Raw genomic sequence first — 22,208 nt, 5'->3', positions numbered from 1 at the left:
GCCTGCAGGACTATTGGCGTTCCTGTCTAAGGAGGAAATTGACACTGAGGGAGTTGGTGGTGTGGTTTGCAGGAGCTTGGGTACAAGAGGAAGGGATTTAGTTGTCAGCGGACTGCTTCCACTGTCACCCAAAGTTTTTGAACTTGTCAATGACTTCTGATGAATGCGCTCCAGGTGACGTATAAGGGAGGATGTTCCTAGGTGGTTAACGTCCTTACCCCTACTTATTACAGCGTGACAAAGGCAACACACGGCTTGAAACCTGTTGTCCGCATTTCTGTTAAAATAATTCCGCACCAAAGAGGTGATTTTTCTGTAATTTGACCAGGCATGTCAATGGCCATGTTCATCCCACGGTCAATAGGTGTCAACCCGGGTGCCTGACTTAAACAAACCACCTCACCATCAGAATCCTCCTTGTCTATTTCCTCCTCAGCGCCAGCAACACCCATATCCTCATCCTGGTGTACTTCAACAGTGACATCTTCAATTTCAATATCAGGAACTGGACTGTGGGTGCTCCTTCCAGCACTTGCAGGGGGCGTGCAAATGGTGGAAGGTGCCACCTCTTCCCGTCCAGAGTTGGGAAGTTCAGGCATCGCAACCGACACAATTGGACTCTCTTTGGGGATTTGTGATTTAGAAGAACGCACAGTTCTTTGCTGTGCTTTTGCCATCTTAACTCTTTTCAGAGTTAACTCTAGCGGGATGATGAGTGCTTCCATCCTCATGTGAAGCTGAACCACTAGCCATGAACATAGGCCAGGGCCTCAGCCGTTCCTTGCCACTCTGTGTCGTAAATGGCATATTGTCAAGTTTACGCTTCTCCTCAGACGCTTTTAATTTTGATTTTTGGGTCATTTTACTGAACTTTAGTTTTTTGGATTTTACATGCTCTCTACTATGACATTGGGCATCGGCCTTGGCAGACGACGTTGATGGCATTTCATCGTCTCGGCCATGACTAGTGGCAGCAGCTTCAGCACGGGGTGGAAGTGGATCTTGATCTTTCCCTATTTTACCCTCCACATTTTTGTTCTCCATTTTTTAATGTGTGGAATTATATGCCAGTAATATATCAATAGAAATGGCCTACTGTACTGTACTATATATGTATACTGTTGGTCACCAAAATGCTGCACTGTAGTGCTGTATATACTGCACAATAATGCAGCACAGATATGGAATGGATACTTGCAGTGACACAGAGCTGCAAGATACAGCAATGGCCTACTGTACAACTATATACTGTTGGTCACCAAAATGCTGCACTGTAATACTATATATACTGCTCACAATAATGCAGCACAGATATGGAATGGATACTTGCAGTGACACAGAGCTGCAAGATACAGCAATGGCCTACTGTACAACTATATACTGTTGGTCACCAAAATGCTGCACTCTAATACTATATATACTGCTCACAAAAATGCAGCACAGATATGGAATGGATACTTGCAGTGACACAGAGCTGCAAGATACAGCAATGGCCTACTGTACAACTATAACCTGTTGGTCACCAAAATGCTGCACTGTAATACTATATATACTGCTCACAAAAATGCAGCACAGATATGGAATGGATACTTGCAGTGACACAGAGCTGCAAGATACAGCAATGGCCTACTGTACAACTATATACTGTTGGTCACCAAAATGCTGCATGTACTACTATACATAATGCTCACAAAAATGCAGCACAGATATGGAATGTATACTTGCAGTGACACAGAGCTGCAAGATACAGCAATGGCCTACTGTACAACTATATACTGTTGGTCACCAAAATGCTGCAATGTAATACTATATATACTGCTCACAATAATGCAGCTCAGATATAGAATGGATACTTGCATTGACACAGAGCTGCAAGATACAGCAATGGCCTACTGTACAACTATATACTGTTGGTCACCAAAATGCTGCACTGTAATACTATATATACTGCTCACAATAATGCAGCACAGATATGGAATGGATACTTGCATTGACACAGAGCTGCAAGATACAGCAATGGCCTACTGTACAACTATATACTGTTGGTCACCAAAATGCTGCACTGTAATACTATATAAACCGCTCACAAAAATGCAGCACAGATATGGAATGGATACTTGCAGTGACACAGAGCTGCAAGATACAGCACTGGCCTACTGTACTGTACTACTATTATACTGGTGGTCCCCAGTCCCCACAATAAAGCACACTGAGCACAGATATTTGCAGCACACTGATCACAGATATGGAGCGTTTTCAGGCAGAGAACGTAGATATTTTCAGCACACTGAGCACAGATATTTGCAGCACACTGAGCACAGATATTTGCAGCACACTGAGCACAGATATGGAGCTATTCAGGCAGAGAACGTAGCCACGTCCTCTCCGTTCAATCTCCAATGCACGAGTGACAGTGGCGGCGACGCGCGGCTCTTTATATAGAATACGAATCTCGCGAGAATCCAACAGCGGGATGATGACGTTCGGCCTTGTTCAGGTAAACCGAGCAAGGCGGGAAGATCCGAGGCTGCCTCGGAACCGTGTAAAATAGGTGAAGTTCGGGGGGGTTCGGATCTCGGAGAACCGAACCCGCTCATCTCTAGTACTAAGCTGAGATTAATTTGGAATTAGCTATAAAGACATAATTTTACAAAAGTTTATTGCTGCTGCACAGCAAAGGAAGGATATGAATTATTAGTTATAGATGGGAGAGAACTGCAACCTTGTATGGATAGACAGATTCAGCTGTATTCTTAATTCCCCATTTATTTTATTCAGTTCACACTTCAGACCGATCTCAGAAATAGACCTTTATAATGTGTACTCAAAACTCTATATACAGTATAGTTTACTATATAATTAACAGAGGTGATACGGAGCCCCAGTGGTATTAATAGTTTGTATGTAATTGTTTCTATTTATGAATTTTTTGTGCAATAAGTTGTCAAATAGTGAAATGTATTTTTTATTTTTTTGCTGTGCATTCATGTATGCTTTATTCTCAGTTATTGATGAATGCGATGATATTCTTAAAGTTACAGTGGAGAGAAGTTAGGAATAACCTTTAATGTCAGTTCACAACACAATGCAATAGAAGGTAGATTACATGCAGACAATAATTTGACAATACATTTTTAGGAATTTATTTAACTGGAATGCTTCAAACACTCTCTCTGTGCTGTAACCTGAAGAATATCATCTAGCACACAGGTTCTCAAACTCGGTCCCCAGGACCCCACACAGTGCACCTTTTAAAATGTGTCAGTGAGTAATTAATACACCTGTGCACCTGCTGGGTTATCTGCAAAACATGCACTGTGTGGGGTCCTGAGGACCGAGTTTGAGAACCTATGATCTAGCACATTGCATACAGATACAATAGAAGTAAAAAAATGATCAATAAAGAAGCATTAACTCAGGCAGGACTAGACTACCTGAAGAGCATGGGTAGCAGGGGGAAGGGGAGAAGGGGGGGGGGGGGGTGACTATTAGAGTCATAGGGAGACTCCAGCCACTTAGCCCATATACAACCAATTTAGACTTGGCACTCCTGTTTAAATAGACACATTTCTGTGACTATTGGTAAAATTCATTAAAGGGATTCAGTATGGGATCCCGGCGGTTGGGACCACGGTGGTCATAAGACCGACACTGGAATCCCAACAGGCGGGATTCTGATGGTGAGTGCAAGGATTTGGCCGCAAGGTGATTGAAAGCGGTGGCCGTCGGGGGGAAGGGGGCATCAAAACGGCATTGTGGGCCAAATGTGGCTGTCTTGGCAACATTTTTGGGGTGGCTGCGTGACGTCAGAAAAAAATGGCACTGAACCACCTGCCAGACAGGATTCAAAACGAATTGAAACATCTGCAGTTAAATTACGTACGCATTTTTAAAACCTTTTTCAGACAAGGCCTGATACCAGGCCTTACCAATTACCATTTAGTTATTGATTACATGCACTTTCTATCCTGATCTGACTACACGACTACAGGGATCTACTATAGGGCTAGCCTAATATCCCTTTCAGATGCCCCACACATACCTTAGCTTTTATCCACCCTCACAAACCCCCCTCTTCCCACTCCACCTCACGATTATTTTTCCCAATATAGGACTTCTCCCGTTAATGAACCCTAATATTTGTTATAACAAGCTTGTTTCAGCTAGTTTCTTGAAAGCACTCTCGAATGCGTTGCTATATATGTGGAGAGAGCAACGCTATATATTTCCACCATTCCTCAAAGAATTTTCTATTTTTTCTTTTCTTCTAGAGGGAAGCCACCACCCAATCCATGCGGAATATAAAATATAATTTATCCGAAAACATTGACATTGGGGGGTTCCTGGTTGAATCCACATTTGTAATATCGATTTTCTTGCTGCTACCGAAGCGGGCAGCACTATTTTACGTTCTCCTTTATCTCACTTTCCCTTGGTGACTATGCTACATATAGCGCATTTTGGAGTAATGTGGAGACTCCCCTCCACAAGTGGACCTATAAAACCTCCTATTCTCCTCCAAAATCTCCTTATAGGGGGATAGTCCCACAAGCAATCAAACAAATCTGCTCTTAGCTCTCCGCCTTTTGGGCATTTAGGAGATACAGATAACTTCATTTCCCAGCATCTCAGTGGAGAAAGATATGCCCTATGAAATATTTTAAGGAACATTTCTCCATACGTCGGAACTAGGAGAATTCTTGATGTATTTTTAAGTGCTCTTAATAATGATTCCACAGAGCTATTATGAAACCTTTCTCTCCATTTGCCCAATCCTATCCCCAGATCATTATAGGTCCTTAATAATGAATAATGTACTGATATCGCCTTTTGATTTGGATTTCCCTGGAAGAGAATAATGGCAAGTTTATTCCTCCAGTCATTATCCCCAAACAGATTACTTACAGCACTTGCATAATGCTGTGCTTGAATAAATGTCAAATTAAAGGAGACAATTGGATCAAATTCTGCACTGATTTGTGTGAAGGTTTTTAACTTTCTATTCTGGACATCTTTCAGTTGTCCCACCTTGCCCAATCCCACCTCCTTCCATGCATGGAAGGAGTAGGCTACTTCCCCACTCTGAAATTTTGGGTTATCCAAAAAAGCAAGATGGAGCGATACGTGGGGGTGTAATTTAAATCTATGGCGCAATATCTGCCATACTTTCCTTGTAGACATCAAGAATGGATTTTGTATATTTACCGGATCTATTTCGGAATCTTTGGCATGGAGGAACGCTACCAATCCCATTTTAGGGAGTAGAGACCCCTCCATAGAGGTATGTGCATAATTATCACACTCTAACAGCCAGTCTCGAATGTAATGCAATTCTGCTGCATAATTATATACATAGTTCTATATCTGGTAGATTAACTCCCCCATTTGTTGTTGTTTGCTGTAGCTTTCTAATTCCAATTCTGGCCCTTTTACCCTCCCATATAAATATTCTAAATAGACAATTAATCTCCCACACATCACTACGTGTTAATTCCAGTGGTAATGACTGTAACGGATAGAGAAGTCTTGGGACGAGTCCATTTTTAACAAATGAATACGTCTAAGTTAAGAAATGGGAAGGTCTTTCCAGCGCTCTAGATGTGTCTCACATTCTTTTATAACTGTTTTTAAATTCCTATTATATAATAAATTTATATCTTTCGGGAGTTTTACTCCTAGGTATGCTATAAATTTTGGGTCCCATTTTTAAAATGATGTTTTGTATGCTTTAGTATTTATATTGAAGACAATTACATGCACAATATTGTATGTTTTGTATTACTGATGGTGCAAATAAAGAAATTTATAAAAAAATTGCAGACGCATAATGAGGTGGCGCCACACATGCGGGGCAGCCTTACCCTGTGCTGGGTTGCCCCCAGCATGTGAGGAGATGGATGCAGAACTTGTTGTGTATGCAAAAAACAGCATTCATCTCTGAATTGTTTAGAACTTCCTCTTTCAGGGTCAACTTCTGTAGAGACACACCTGTGATTAAGCACGTGTGCACCACCTTTGTCCAAAATTCAGAAATGTTAGGACAATCTCAGAGAAGATGCTCTAAAGATCTGCTTACAAATGAATGACTCTTCACACCAGTTGGCTTAGTTAGATATCTTTTTACTCATCACAAATGTTTTAACAGCACATTTCTTTACATGAGATGGCTTCTTGACACTAACTATGCCCCCACCAGCCCTAACTTTCGTTCAGCTGCTAGTCAGCATTGGATGCCCCACCACTGAATCGCACAATCTTTTATCCTTTCACACACTTCAAAGCAATCACACTCACGTAGTGCAGCTGTGTGCAAAGCCTTTCTTGCAGGAAACAGCAGGATACTTAATCCTGTTTGCCCCTTGTCCTAGGTAGTGAGTCTGGACATCAGAACTTCGCAAATGACTCTCTTTGCCACAACGGGGGTGGGGGGGGGGGTAGGATGACAGTAGTAGTAGTGCAGTTCAGGTGGCAGGATGGGAGTAGTGGTAGTACAGATCAGGAGGCAGGTTATGAGCAGTAGTAGTACAGATCAGGTGGCGGGTTATGAGCGGTAGTAGTGCAGTTCAGGTGACAGGATGGGAGTAGTAGTAGTACAGATCAGGAGGCAGGTAATGAGCAGTAGTAGTGCAGTTCAGGTGGAGAGGAAGAAGTAAACTGAACAAGAATTACCTCTATTCTAAGGTCACCTCTCAGCAGCTCATGGTTCCCGGCCACCACCCCTCTCAGCGCTGACAGTAGCCTCACACAGTATGCACAGCTAGAATGAGTGTGATGGGAAAGCTCATGTTGCCCATGTCCTGCTCCTCTGGCTCCTACATTGCTATACAGCTGCACACAACCCTCTCATGGTCCATCTCACCTCCCGCAGGCCCAGCAGATGGCCCAACCATCTCACAGAGACAGGGGAGCTGACAAAGGGCAGCGAAGACTAAGGGAAGGGACACAGCACAGTGATGGAGCTGGGTGATTCTGTTTTTTGTTCCACAGTGGACTGCAGATATCAGAGGCATCACAGAGTGGAGTCATGGGATCGCCCAACAGGGACTTTCCCTGCGACCCAATCCACCCCTGACTACATTTTGTGTTCCTTTTTCCTCCCTTTTTTCAAAACATAGGCCACTAATACCCAAATGTCTACGAATTTTACATGTTAAGGGTTCTAATGGGCAGTCATGTCTTGTACCTCTAGACACGGCACAAGAATCTGTAACAAACCCATTGACAAGGATATGGGCGGTGGGGGCAGGATATATCAATTTGATCTAACAAATAACTGGGCTAACACCAAAATGCTCCAAGATCTCCCAGAGAAAGGGACATTCCACAAAGTCAAATGCTTTTGAAGCATCCTAGGAGACCACAACTACAGTGGCCTCTTCCCTATGAGAGACCTGAATATGTGAGCAAAAGCGACAAAGATTCACTCGATGTGGATTAGCCAGCCGTGGCACCACTCTGATGTTGATGGATAATGAAAAAAAATAAGTTGAAGTGCGTAGCCAAAAATTTAGCTAAAACCTTTATGTCTTTAGACAGTAATGATATGGGCCGATAGAAGTCAAGAAATAAGGGGTCATTCCCAGGCTATAGTGATAATGAGATATTGTACGTCTCCACATCTATATGTCTGGAGAAAACTTTCAGTTCAGCAACCTCTTTTATTATAGTGCCACACAGAAAGGCCTTGAAGGCCTCCAAAACAATAGCATAATAGCAGAGTCAACATTATCTCCATAATTTCCCTCCCAGCTCACCTCCAACTCAGAACTAGGTGGGTGGTAGATTGTACGTGGGGAGATGCAGTCCTGCAACTAATAAAAAATTACCAACCTTGAGGGTCCACATAAAGATCACCCAATTCAAAACACAAAGTATTCCTAATCAAAACATAAAGCCTCAAGAGCAAGAGGTGCGTGATGCGCCCTCCCTTCATAGGTTTTTTTTTAAGAGAGTACTACTCCCATCTAGGTGTTTCTCTACTGTGAATCTTTTATATCCGATCAAATAGGGGCGTATCTAGAGGCTTGGAAGCCCTTGGTAAACTTTCAAGGTGTGCCTTCTAATTGATCTCTATAAACCCTTAGGTCTACATGTTTTAATATATTCAAATAATTTCTGTATCATGCATATTATAAATATGTGATTCGGCACAGCAGGATAGTGTCAAAGCTTTGTAAGTGCATTAGCGCCACTTACCCAGCTGTTAGTCGTTATCAGTGGTGGCTGCTGTCCCATAAGGGGGGTGGGCGGGGGGTTTAAAACGTATAAACATACAATTAATGTTTTATGTATGTATGTATGTAAGTATGTATGTATGTATGTATGTATGTGATGGCTTTCTGACCCCTGGGATTGGCAGCACTGAGTTTCACAGTCTGAAATACACCCAGCATGCAGCACTCAGCTTCAGTTCTGTTTCCTGTATAAGCCCACCCCCAGACTTCCACTGGCTAGTAACACAGAAGTCTGGGCATTGCCGTAACTAGGGGGGGTCTAGGGGGGCATGTGACCCGGGCGCGGGATTGGATAGGGCGCTGGGATCCTGCTGCATCTGATACATCAAAAGAAGGAAGTGGAGGAACATGGGATTTGTAGTAAAGTCTGTTACTGGTTAGACTTGGAGCTGTAACAGAGAGACTACAAATCTCATGAGGCATTTCACCCACCCTGTAGAGCAGGCTTTTTCAACCAGTGTGCCGTGGCACACTAGTGTACCGTGACCAGTTGCAAGGTGTGCCGCGGAGCTAGAGCAGCTTCCTGTACCTTCAGAGTGAACTGTTGGCCCGGGCTCTTCTTAGAGGATCAGTCGTGCTCTTTTTTTCTGTGGGGAACTGATGGTGTGCCTTGGGAATTTTAAAATATTGTTCGGTGTGCCGCGGAGTAAAAAAAGGTTGAAAATCACTGCTGTAGAGAGATGGCCACCCCAGGAGCTGAAGTAGTCTGCTATCCTGAGCGGCAAGCCACCTGCCCTGGCAGTGACTTGCTACAAAGCTTTCTCCAGCCGCACGCTGCCCTGCATTCAGCGCTGAGTCCCTAACAGTGACACCAGCAGTGATTGAAGCAGCCCAGCACCTTTCAGCTCAGTCTGATTAAAGAGTGAGAGGACTGGAGGTAAAACACACACACTCCCTCACTCTGGTGTTAACCCCTGGCAGCTCATTTAAACTAGTTCATACCTCCCAACATGACCCTCTCCAGGAGGGACAAAATGCTCTGCCAGAGGCGTAACTAGGGTAGGGCGAGTGGGGCACATGCCCTGGGCACCTTGGCAGGCCCAGCAGAGAGGGGGGGGGGCGCCGCCAGCAGCCAGGGCATCATGCCCCCCTCTCCCCTGTCGCACCGCAATGTGAGGGGAGGTGTCACAACTGAGGGCCTGAGCTGACGGGAGGCAGCCTCAGTTGTAGGGGCTGAGATGTAACGGAACCTGGGAGGTTGTATCAGACCCCTAGACATGTAAGTAACATGTAGAATAACTGCCCGAAGGCGTGACCACGACAACCAGGATAAAAGTCAATGATGTTTATTATGACAAACTCCGTAACACAGCAGCAGTAAAAGGAAACATAAAAGTCAACAGAGGATAAATACAATTCCTGGGTACTACAGGGTGGCAAGGGCCACAGGCACTGGTAGTGTGAGACAGTTCTTATAATCTTCTAGTTGGAAAGTCCTTACCAGGCCTGACTGTAGCAATGGAGAGAACCCAGGATCGTACCAGCTGATGTTCCAGGAAAGGCTGGGCTGCTGAAGGTAAAACGGCTGCTGTGGATACTGGCTGGAACCAGACTGTTGTTGGTACGGAGTGGATACTGGCTGGAACCAGTTAAATAATAAACGAACTTGAGAGCGATGAAATAATAATGAAGTTTGGAGTTTGAGAGCAGTGAAATAATAATACCGGTGGAGAGTGGTAAACTGCAGAAAAGGACACCGGCCCTTTAAGAGAAGCTGTACACTGCTGGAAGCTGGGCTGGAAGCAGGTGATTGTTTGAGAGCGGTGAAATAATAATGAAGTTTGGAGTTTGAGAGCGGTGAAATAATAATACCGGTGGAGAGTGGTAAACTGCAGAAAGGACACCGGCCCTTTAAGAGAAGCTGTACACTGCTGGAAGCTGGGCTGGAAGCAGGTGATTGTTGTAGCTGGAAACAGGTGAGTCCAGAATGGATCGGAGAGTCAGGCTACACCGCAGATGGAATGCTGGTGCGGGTCTCTATAGCAGAAGTCTGGAGACAGGAGCTGGAACCTGGAAGACAACCACAGGAGAGAGACAAACTGGAACTAGGTTAGACAACCAAAGCACTGACGCCTTCCTTGCTCAGGCACAGCATACTTATACCTGCAGCAAGGAAGGGGTTGGCTAGGCAATTATGCAAATCAACAATACAGACAGCAGATTGGTGGAAATAATCAGATGACAAAATCCAAGATGGCTGCGCCCATGCAGACACTTGGAGGGAAGTTTGGTTTGTAATCCATGTGAGAATTGAAACAGTAATGGCGACGCCGGCAACAGGAGACAGGAGACGCCAGACTGACAAGTGCACATTTAACCACGCGGGCACAGCGGAGGCCGCGGCTGATGAAATCACCACTCTGACATTCTGCATGTGGAAACTCAGGAACAGCGGGATCCGGTCCTGGAACGCTGAGCCAGCCTTAGGAGGCATCTGAAGGGTAAGTAATGGCGTCCAGATACCCGGATCGTGACAGCACCCCCCCCTTTAGGAGTGGCCTCAGGACACTTCTTAGGCTTTAAAGGAAACTTTGCGTGGAAATTTCGGACCAAGGCAGGAGCATGGACGTCTGAGGCATTGGTCCAAGAGCGTTCTTCAGGACCATAGCCCTTCCAGTCAATGAGGTATTGTAACTGACCGTAACGGAAACGTGAGTCCAAAATCTTGGCCACCTCGTACTCGACTCCCCGTTGAGTCTGAACTTTGGGAGCTGGAGGAAGTGCGGAATGAAACCGATTCAGGATCAGCGGTTTCAACAAAGAAACATGAAATGTCCTGGGTATTTTCAAGAAGGATGGTAACTGTAACCTGTAGGCAACAGGATTGATGACTTGTTCAATCTTGAAGGGTCCGATGTAGCGAGGTGCAAATTTCATGCTGGGAACTCTCAACCTCAAATTCTTCGTGGACAGCCACACACGATCACCCACCTTGAGAGCAGGAACCGCTCTACGCTTCCTATCGGCAAACTTCTTATACCTGAATGAGGCTTTAAGCAGGGCTGCGCGGACGTTCCTCCAGTTATTTGAAAACTGACGCAAGGTGACATCCACTGCTGGAACAGAAGTTGCGGGAAGCGGTTGGAATTCTGGGACTTTAGGGTGGAATCCATAATTAATGAAGAATGGTGTAGAAGAAGATGAGGAATGGTATTGATTGTTGTGGCTGAACTCGGCCCAAGGAAGGAGTTGAACCCAGTCATCTTGAGAGGAAGACACATATATACGGAGGAAGGCCTCCAAGTCCTGATTCACCCTCTCGGTTTGACCATTGGTCTGAGGATGGTAAGCCGTGGAAAACTTTAACTTGACTTGGAGGGCTTGACACAAACTTCGCCAAAATTTGGCTACAAATTGTACTCCACGATCCGAGATGATCTCTTCAGGAAGACCGTGAAGTCGGAAGATCTCTTGTATAAACACTTGAGCCAACTTGGAAGCTGATGGAAGACCGGTGAGAGGGATGAAATGTGCCATCTTGGTGAACCGGTCAACTACCACCCAGATGGTATTAAACTTGTTGCAGATAGGTAGATCGGAAACAAAGTCCATCGACAAATGGGTCCAAGGTCGACGGGGAACAGATAATGGAACCAGTTGCCCCGCAGGCGACTGGCGGGAGACTTTGTGTTGGGCACGCTTTGGGCAGGAGGCGATAAATTCCATAACGTCCTTCTTCAGAGTTGGCCACCAGTAGGACCTAGAAATAAATTCAAGGGTTTTCTGAATGCCAATATGTCCAGCAAAACGGGAAGCATGGGCCCAATGCATGAGCTTCTTCCTTAGAACTGGCTTAACAAAACTTTTCCCTGGTGGAGGCGTAGAGTCCATCCCTACCGTGGAGAATGCCAACGGATTAATAATAGGATGCTTGTCTGCAGACTCGGACTCATTTTCTTGCTCCCATGAGCGGGAAAGGGCATCGGCCTTACGATTCTGAGAACCCGGACAGAACTGGAGTTTAAAGTCAAACCTAGAGAAGAAAAGTGCCCATCTGGCCTGACGAGGATTCAGACATTGTGCGCCTTTGAGATATAAAAGATTTTTGTGGTCGGTAAGTATGGTGATTGAGTGGGAAGCTCCCTCCAACAGGTATCTCCACTCCTCCAGAGCGAGCTTGATGGCTAGCAACTCCTGATCGCCAATGGCATAGTTGCGCTCAGCTGGGGAGAACTTCCGGGAGAAGAAACTGCAAGGATGTAGATGTCCATCTTTGGCCCTCTGGGATAACACTGCTCCTACTCCAACGGAGGAGGCATCTACCTCTAAGATAAAAGGAGAGTCGGTGTCGGGCTGTTTCAGAACTGGTGCAGAGATGAACCGTTGCTTCAGAAGGTGAAAGGCCTGTGTAGCTTCCTCGGACCACTTGGACAGATTAGCACCTTTCTTGGTTAATGCAGTGATAGGCGCCACGATGGTGGAAAAGTCTCGTATAAATTTTCTATAATAATTGGCGAACCCTAAGAACCTCTGGACTCCTTTGAGGCTTAAGGGTATAGGCCAATTCTGGATTGCTTGGAGTTTCTCAGGATCCATCTCTAGTCCGGAACCGGACACAATGTAACCTAGAAACGGAATGGTTTTAACTTCAAACACACACTTCTCCAATTTACAATAGAGGTGATTGACACGGAGACGGGAAAGAACCTCTTTTACCCAGAAACGATGATCTTCGAGATTATTAGCAAAGATGAGGATGTCGTCTAGATAAACCACGACATGGCGGTACAAGATGTCCCTGAAAATCTCATTCACGAAGTGCTGGAAGACTGCTGGAGCGTTGCTCAATCCGAAGGGCATGACGAGGTACTCATAATGTCCGTCACGGGTGTTAAAGGCGGTCTTCCACTCGTCACCCTCACGGATTCGGATGAGATTGTAGGCACCCCTCAAGTCCAGCTTTGTGAAAATAGTTGCACCACTAACTCTATCAAAGAGCTCGGTAATCAGGGGTAAAGGGTATCGGTTCTTGACGGTAATGACGTTCAGACCTCTGTAGTCGATGCACGGACGCAGACCACCGTCTTTCTTCTTAACGAAGAAGAAGCCTGCGCCGGCTGGAGAAGAAGATGGTCGGATGAAACCCTTCGCCAGGTTCTCTTTGATGTACTCTTCCATGGAGTGTGTCTCAGGCAGAGACAACGGATAAGTTCGGCCTCGCGGTGGAACCTTCCCTGGAATGAGGTCGATTGGGCAGTCCCATTCTCTATGAGGAGGAAGGATATCAGCAGAGGCTTTACTGAACACGTCCGTGAAGTCTTGATATGGAGGAGGCGGAACATCAGATGACCTGGGGAAGGAAGAACAAACAGGAAGAACTTTGGCTAAACAAGTCTCAGCACAGGAGGGACCCCATGCCAGTATTTGCGTAGTCGTCCAGTCAATTGATGGGTTGTGGAGACGGAGCCATGGAAGGCCTAAAACCACTGGATGTGTGGCTCTTGGAATCACTAAAAAAGAAATATACTCAGAATGAAGAACTCCCACTCTCAGACGAACTTGAAGAGTCCTTAAGGAAATGACTGCGTCAAAAATCTTGCTGCCATCCACGGCAGTCAAAGAGATGGACGAGGACAGTCTCTCGGTGGGTAGGGACCACCGTTTAACATAAGCTTCGGTTATGAAATTCCCAGCTGCTCCGGAATCAAGGAGGGCAATGACGTTCCTGTAACGTTGAGCAATTTGGAGCGACACTGGGAGGTTACAGTCATGAGGAGATGGAGAGGAGATCATTACTCCTAGCCGGCCCTCTACTTGGCGAGCTAGGATCTGGAGTTTCCCGGACGTTTGGGACAGGCATTGATAGTGTGCGACGGAGCTGCACAGTAGAGACAGAGAGACTCAGAGAGACGTCTTCGGCGCTCAGCGGGAGATAGACGGGAACGACTAATTTGCATAGGCTCATCCTTGGATGGAGATGGTTGACGAGGAGGAGGAGCAGAAGATTTAGGAGTAGATGATCTTCCTCGCTCGGTTGCTCTCTCTCTGAAACGTAGATCAACCTTCGTGCAAAGAGAAATTAGCTCATCCAACTTAGAGGGCAAGTCTCTGGTAGCTAACTCATCCTTGATGCGTTCTGATAAGCCATGCCAGAATGCAGCATACAGGGCCTCGTCGTTCCATGCCAGTTCGGATGCCAGGATTTTAAACTGTATAAGATACTGTCCCACAGTACGTGTTCCCTGGCGTAAACGGAGAATCTCAGATGAAGCAGATGTTATCCGGCCTGGCTCGTCGAAGATGCGCCTGAATGTAGCTACAAAGTCAGTATAGGAGGATAGCAGGGGATCAGACTTCTCCCATAAAGGTGATGCCCAGTCAAGGGCTGAGCCACTGAGAAGGGAGATGATATAGGCAATTTTGGTACGGTCACTGAAGAAATTGCCAGGTAGAAGCTCAAAGTGGATTTCACATTGATTGAGAAATCCCCTGCAGAACCTTGGAGATCCATCAAATTTTGCTGGCGTTGGAAGATGAAGATGTGGACTGGAAATGGGTAAGGTGGGTGGGGTTACAGCTGGTGTTACTGTAGTGGACGCACCGGACGTGCCAGGTCCACGGAGGGTCGTTTGAATCCCATCCAGCCGTGTAGAGAGATCCTGGAGACAGCGGATGATGTGGCCCTGTGCAGCCTCCTGATGTTCAAGTCGGGCTGCCAGTTCTTGCATCGGCCTGGCCGCTTGATCCTGGTCTCCGGCTGGATTCATTAGGTCAGTGCTTACTGTCACAACTGAGGGCCTGAGCTGACGGGAGGCAGCCTCAGTTGTAGGGGCTGAGATGTAACAGAACCTGGGAGGTTGTATCAGACCCCTAGACATGTAAGTAACATGTAGAATAACTGCCCGAAGGCGTGACCACGACAACCAGGATAAAAGTCAATGATGTTTATTATGACAAACTCCGTAACACAGCAGCAGTAAAAGGAAACATAAAAGTCAACAGAGGATAAATACAATTCCTGGGTACTACAGGGTGGCAAGGGCCACAGGCACTGGTAGTGTGAGACAGTTCTTATAATCTTCTAGTTGGAAAGTCCTTACCAGGCCTGACTGTAGCAATGGAGAGAACCCAGGATCGTACCAGCTGATGTTCCAGGAAAGGCTGGGCTGCTGAAGGTAAAACGGCTGCTGTGGATACTGGCTGGAACCAGACTGTTGTTGGTACGGAGTGGATACTGGCTGGAACCAGTTAAATAATAAACGAACTTGAGAGCGATTAAATAATAATGAAGTTTGGAGTTTGAGAGCGGTGAAATAATAATACCGGTGGAGAGTGGTAAACTGCAGAAAAGGACACCGGCCCTTTAAGAGAAGCTGTACACTGCTGGAAGCTGGGCTGGAAGCAGGTGATTGTTTGAGAGCGGTGAAATAATAATGAAGTTTGGAGTTTGAGAGCGGTGAAATAATAATACCGGTGGAGAGTGGTAAACTGCAGAAAGGACACCGGCCCTTTAAGAGAAGCTGTACACTGCTGGAAGCTGGGCTGGAAGCAGGTGATTGTTGTAGCTGGAAACAGGTGAGTCCAGAATGGATCGGAGAGTCAGGCTACACCGCAGATGGAATGCTGGTGCGGGTCTCTATAGCAGAAGTCTGGAGACAGGAGCTGGAACCTGGAAGACAACCACAGGAGAGAGACAAACTGGAACTAGGTTAGACAACCAAAGCACTGACGCCTTCCTTGCTCAGGCACAGCATACTTATACCTGCAGCAAGGAAGGGGTTGGCTAGGCAATTATGCAAATCAACAATACAGACAGCAGATTGGTGGAAATAATCAGATGACAAAATCCAAGATGGCTGCGCCCATGCAGACACTTGGAGGGAAGTTTGGTTTGTAATCCATGTGAGAATTTTAACAGTAATGGCGACGCCGGCCACAGGAGACAGGAGACGCCAGACTGACAAGCGCACATTTAACCACGCGGGCACAGCGGAGGCCGCGGCTGATGAAATCACCACTCTGACATTCTGCATGTGGAAACTCAGGAACAGCGGGATCCGGTCCTGGAACGCTGAGCCAGCCTTAGGAGGCATCTGAAGGGTAAGTAATGGCGTCCAGATACCCGGATCGTGACAGGAGGAGAGCGCAGTATCTTTCCCTCCCCTCACCTCCGCTGCCAGCACCAGCAGCACTGCGTGTGTCCGGTCTCCGGCGGCGTTAGCCAATCAGAGCTTGCAGACCGGCTCCTGATTGGCTGCCGGTCCGCAAGCTCTGATTGGCTAGCGAACCGGCGCCACATAGCCGTCGCCGGAGACCTGGAGCGGTGAGGGGCAGGAGAGGCGCTGCACATAGCAAAGCCACGAAACGGGAAGAAGCGCCAGCGGTGAGTGAGCGGGGGGGGGGGGGGGGAGGGTGCAGGCACTGTGAGGTATGTAACTGGCACTGTGGGGCAGTGTAACTGGCACTGTGGGGCATGTATCTGGCACAGTGGGGCATGTATCTGGCACTGTGGGCCATGTATCTGGCACTGTGGGGCATTGTAACTGGCACTGTGGGGCAATGTAACTGGCACAGTGGGGCATGTATCTGGCACTGTGGGGCAATGTAACTGGCACTATGGGGCAGTGTAACTGGCACTGTGGGGCATGTATCTGGCACTGTGGGGCATGTATCTGGCACTGTGGGGGCAATGTAACTGGCACTGTGGGGCATGTATCTGGCACTGTGGGGTATGTATCTGGCACTGTGGGGCATTGTAACTGGCACCGTGGGGCAATGTAACTGGCACTGTGGGGCATGTAACTGGCACTGTGGGGCATTTTCAGTGGCCACACCCTTTCTGTTGCATGGCCACACCCCTTCTGGTGTGTGGCCACGCCCATTTCTTTGCCACGTGCGCCTTCTGGGGCGCCACTCTTCATTTTGCCCTGGGCTCCGAAAACCCTAGTTACGCCTCTGTGCTCTGCTCCTGGATTTTCCCTTAAATCATGATTGCGGGCACCTGTGTTGAACAGGCTAGTGGATAAGAAAGGTGTTTCAGCACAGGTGATGACAATTATATCTTAAAAGGGAAGTCCAGAAACAGAGCATTCTGTCCCTCCTGGAGAGGGTCATGTTGGGACGTATGCTAGTTTATTTAAGTTTATATTTATATTGCTCTACTATATAATGCTGAGACTGTTTATACCACTGTGACAGGTACAGATCATATATATGAACCTGTTTATAAGTCTTTTCTTTTATTGAATAGCGCAGGAGGGGAGTGATTGTTTGTCATATATATATATATATATATATATATATATATATGTTACTCTGTGTGCTTTACTGGGGTCTGCTTGTCTGTTGGATAGTATGGAGCATATTATCTCTCCCTCTCCTTTCTTCCATATCTCTCCCCCCCTCTCCTCTGTTAATGAGGGTTATTACTGTGCTTTGTAATGAGAACAAGGTTGGTATAGTTGTGAATTTTTTTTCTTTTTTTCTTTATTCTATTTTATTGAATTTGTATCTATTTATTTACTTTCATTACTGTATTTATTAAATAATAATAATAATTATTATTATTTGAAATTTATTTATTTATTTATTTGGGCGGGGGGGGCGCTAAATTACTGCCTTGCCCCGGGTGCCGCAAATCCAGGTTTCGGCCCTGGCTGGGGGTGGGCTTATAAAGGAAAGAGAAGCTGAAAGCTGCTTTGTCCCAAGTGTAGTGGTGGCTGTGAAACTGTGAAACACACAGCACTGGCAATCCCCATGGCCATCATATCAGTTTATTAGCTGTTTATTAGCTGTATAATCCTGTAGCCATGCCGCTGCGATCAATACAATAAAGTATAAGCTGCTTAAGCACTAATGGTGCTTACGTTTATTGCTCAGCTCCCAGATGTTTCATGTCACATACATAAATTAAGGAACAAAGGATAGACATGTTCAAAGCACCATTGCTGACCCAAAAGACCAATACAGAAGAGTTTGCTCTAGTAAATTGATGAAATAATGGAGTTGCAAAAATAACGCTGGGCAAGATCCTCATAAACAGATAATTAAATGTATACATTACATAAAAAGTTAAATAATAAAACAGCACAATACCAACCTCAAGGCTCCATTATGTACTATACTTAACCCCAACTCTGGCATACTTTAAACCCCCACAACAAGTTACAAAAAATAACTAAGTAGTTACCTGTGTCTAATCTACAACCAATATTACTGTATAAGCACAGAGTAGAAGGTAGCAGTGAATGTAATGAGTGAGAGATATGGAGCTCTCTAGCCACCAAAAAGAAGCAGCAGAAAAACAGAATGTGCAGCCAGATCAAAGAAATAAATTGTCCCATGAAAGTAGTAAAAAGAACATACATCATAGGTAATAGGTATGCACTAAAATTAGCTAAATGTATGTAATAAAACAAACCAAGTTATATGAGTATTGTACTGTATAGACATGTACTGTATATGAAAAGTCAAGAAGCAAGAAAGGCCATCGTGTGCCCAGTTGTCTTTGACTTGTCCTATGATGGTCCAACCAGACAGCCACCTCCTGAGGAGTGTTAAAGAATTTAGGGGCCCATTTATCAAAAATGGCGCGATATTAGCACCCAGGATCGCTTTGCAATATGAGATTATTCCGGATAAATGCACTAACATGCAACTGCAGGCAGGGGCTCAGAAAGCAGCCCATCCCAGCGGTGTGCTGTAAGTGATGCTGGGGCTTCTGCATAGGCATTTCTATAATGGGCACAGTGTGTGCGCTGCACATGGGCCCCTGGGTCCAGGGGGGGCCACACTGCAACCATATATTATACTTACCCTCCGGAGTCCCGCGATGGTGGCACAGCTGTGCGGGCACAAATCACTCGGAAAATGGCCGCCACAGCCATTTCGAGTGATTTGCGCATGCATACTGGAGGTGTTCCCGGGAACAAGGAGCAGATGCCATGTTCCCGGAGACCTGCGCATGCGCAGTAGACTCTGGCATTATGCCAGAGTCTACTGCTGCCAGAAAAGAGGAGGCCCACAACGGAGGCAGCACGTGGGTAACCTCCTCTCTTAAAACGCCCTTGAGCTTATGCACATACCGTATGTGGTTTCACTGAGTGCACATGCACAGTGGTCACTTGTGGCTTGGAGAGTCATGGGGGAACCCACCTGAACTACATACACATTGTATAGCCCATAGGCTACAATGGGCTACCGCCATCTTCAGATGGTGGTAGCTGCATGGGCCAATTTCTGGAATGGTTCACATTCTGGAAATTGGTAAATCTGGCAGCATTGCATCCCCCTTAGAAACCTATAGGATATCTGGCTGCATGTGGCAATGGAAGGAATAGTCCCTCTGTGATACATTCAGGGTAGAGTTAATATTTGTGGTTAACCACTGAAAATGGGTGTTTTAGGGGATTAACCCACAAATAAAAATGATAAATGCCACTCATAACTTGGATGAGAAGATCATAGCATAGGGTAATTGTAACTCCCTCAGATGGCTCTCTATATGGATGAATTGATCACGACTCTTGACATCTAAGGAAATAGTTATGTCGAGGGCTGTCGAGAGCAGTTACTAGAGGGTTCATGGTCAAACAAGAGGTGTGGCCATGCCACCTACCAATATTTTTAAATAAGGGGCTTTGTCTCCTCCTTGTCTCTTTGGCGATCAACCCCTCTCCTCCGTAACACTTGCAGGGAGATGAGACTCATTTTCAGCATCAACAGCCTGCCTTGATCTTCCACAGCCCAGCACACAACGGCATGTGCTGGGCTGCCTATAGAGGCTGCTAGTGCTGAGCAGACGCAGTATCCTCTCACTGCCTAATGGGTGGGAGGTGAGGGGGACCCAGGCATCTGCCGGGCCCCTGCAACAAGCCTGGGTCCAGGTAATTAGTAGTTAATAAATGGTTTAATAGGTTACTTCCTGTGGTCTGGAAGCTGCTGGGCACAAAAGTGTTCCACACAGGGCCACATGTTGAAAGACATTGGGCACAAACTACTACTTCAGAGACAAATGTCCCCCTTTCCTATGGTGAGTCTCAGCACAATGGACAAAAAAGTGGAGCCCATGTGCTTCCTGAATCCATAAAATGGCAGTTGCCAGTTAATCCTCCAGTGTTAATTTCAATAACAGGCCTAAGCATTCATAGAGGCATTGGAGTACTAGCACTTACAACGTGGGCCTCAGGAATGGACTTGGCATTAAAATATGCCATGAAATCTCTCCCATGTGCATATACCCCATCTAAATACACCAGCCGAGCACAGTGTAGGTAGGCTGCATGGCCAGAAGAGCCAAACGGTCAGTCTGGCCATGTATATCTTACAACAGCAGTTGGTGGTGTCAAACAGAAGGTATCAGCAAGCTTGGAATTGCATGAGCAGGTTGAAAGCACTAGGGGCCTAATTCAGACCTAATTGCTAGGCTACATTTTCATACAGCCTGCGATCAGGTCTGAACTGCGCATGTGTATGCACCGCAGTGTGCAGGCGCATTGGTCTGCAGTGACGGGGATCGGCGGGTAGCGACGGTATGTGTGAGAAAAGCAATCGCACGAGCGATCGCAAGGTGACTGACGGGAAGAGGCCGTTTGTAGGTGGCAACTGACCGTTTTTAAGGAGTGTCCACAGAAACGCAGGAGGGACCAGGCGTTTAGAGGGAGGGATTCTGACGCCAGCTTCGGCCCCGATCATCGCACTGGAAGAGTAAGTCCTGGGCTGTGCAGAGACTGCACAAACTTCTTTTTGTGCAGCTCTCCTGCACATGCGATCGCACCCCTGCACAGCGATTTCCCCCTCCCCCTGTAGACGACAGAGATGCAAAAAACGCACCCTAGCGATCAGGTCTGAATTAGGCCCTAGGTTAGTTGTGGTAAGTGCAGAATTGCATGCTGCTTGGACACAGGAAATCCTGACTGAAGATCTTGGTAAGAGCCAGCCCCTAACTCAGTATTCATCCACAATGGTGACCTTATCATTTATAGCCCCCTATCTTTTATACCATCTCCTGATGATATCTTTGTACAAGTATGTATGTGATTTTATCCTTGTGGCCAGTTGGGATTTATATAGTTTTGAATAAATACACTAACCACTTGGGAATGGGAGGAACAATAGTTGCTGAATTGTTTACTTCTGAGCACAGCGCATGACAAACACATGATATTAAATCTTTTCCTAGAATACACACCCAAATTCTGCCTATATACCAGAAAGCACAGTTAGAAGATACAGTAGGAAAAAGCAATGGGCATAATTCAGACCTGATCGCTAGGCTGCGTTTTCGTACAGCAGGAGATCAGGTCTGCGCATGCATATGCACCGCAATGCGCAGTTGTGTCGCACAGGTACAAAGCAGATCGCCGCTCAGCGATGGGTTTGTGCGAAGAATCCATTTGCACGGGCGTTTGCAAGGAGACAGGAAAAAGGTGTTTGTGGGTGTCAACTGACCATTTTCAGGGAGTGGTTGGAAAAACACAGGCGTGTCCAAGCATTTGCAGGGCGGGTGTCTGACGTCAATTCCTGTTCTAAACAGGCTAAAGCGTTTGCAGCGGCTGTGTAAGTCCTGGGCTACTCAGAGACTGCACACTTGCAAAGCAAAAATATACTCCCCTATGGGCGGCGACCATGCAAACGCAGGACTGCAAAAAACCCCTAGCGAGCAAAAAGGTCTCAATTAGGCCCAATATGTGCAGTGAACTTAAAACGTTGTGCAGCAGGAGCTCAAACAAGGAACAAGTGAAAACAACTATTAATTGACTGAATGATTTAAATAGGTAATTTATGTTTGGGTACACAGCGCTTCTTTTAAGAAGATGTATGTGATTTTGGTATATATACAGCCCTTAGATTAAATGTTCCCCTAAGCACTGGCACAACATCAGTATTTTTAAAGGGTATAAAAAACATTTATATGACATAAAAAAGTTAAAACACATGCACATACAATGGGGTATATTTACTAAGATTCGTAATTTCCGAAAATAGGTCAAAGTTCAATCACGAATGACATCGACAGTGTAAAACTGCAACTTT

Source organism: Pseudophryne corroboree, chromosome 8, assembly GCF_028390025.1.
Source record: "Pseudophryne corroboree isolate aPseCor3 chromosome 8, aPseCor3.hap2, whole genome shotgun sequence".
In the NCBI taxonomy this organism is placed as follows: domain Eukaryota; kingdom Metazoa; phylum Chordata; class Amphibia; order Anura; family Myobatrachidae; genus Pseudophryne; species Pseudophryne corroboree.
The sequence above is the reverse complement of the archived record's forward strand: the minus strand, read 5'-3'. Positions refer to the sequence as shown.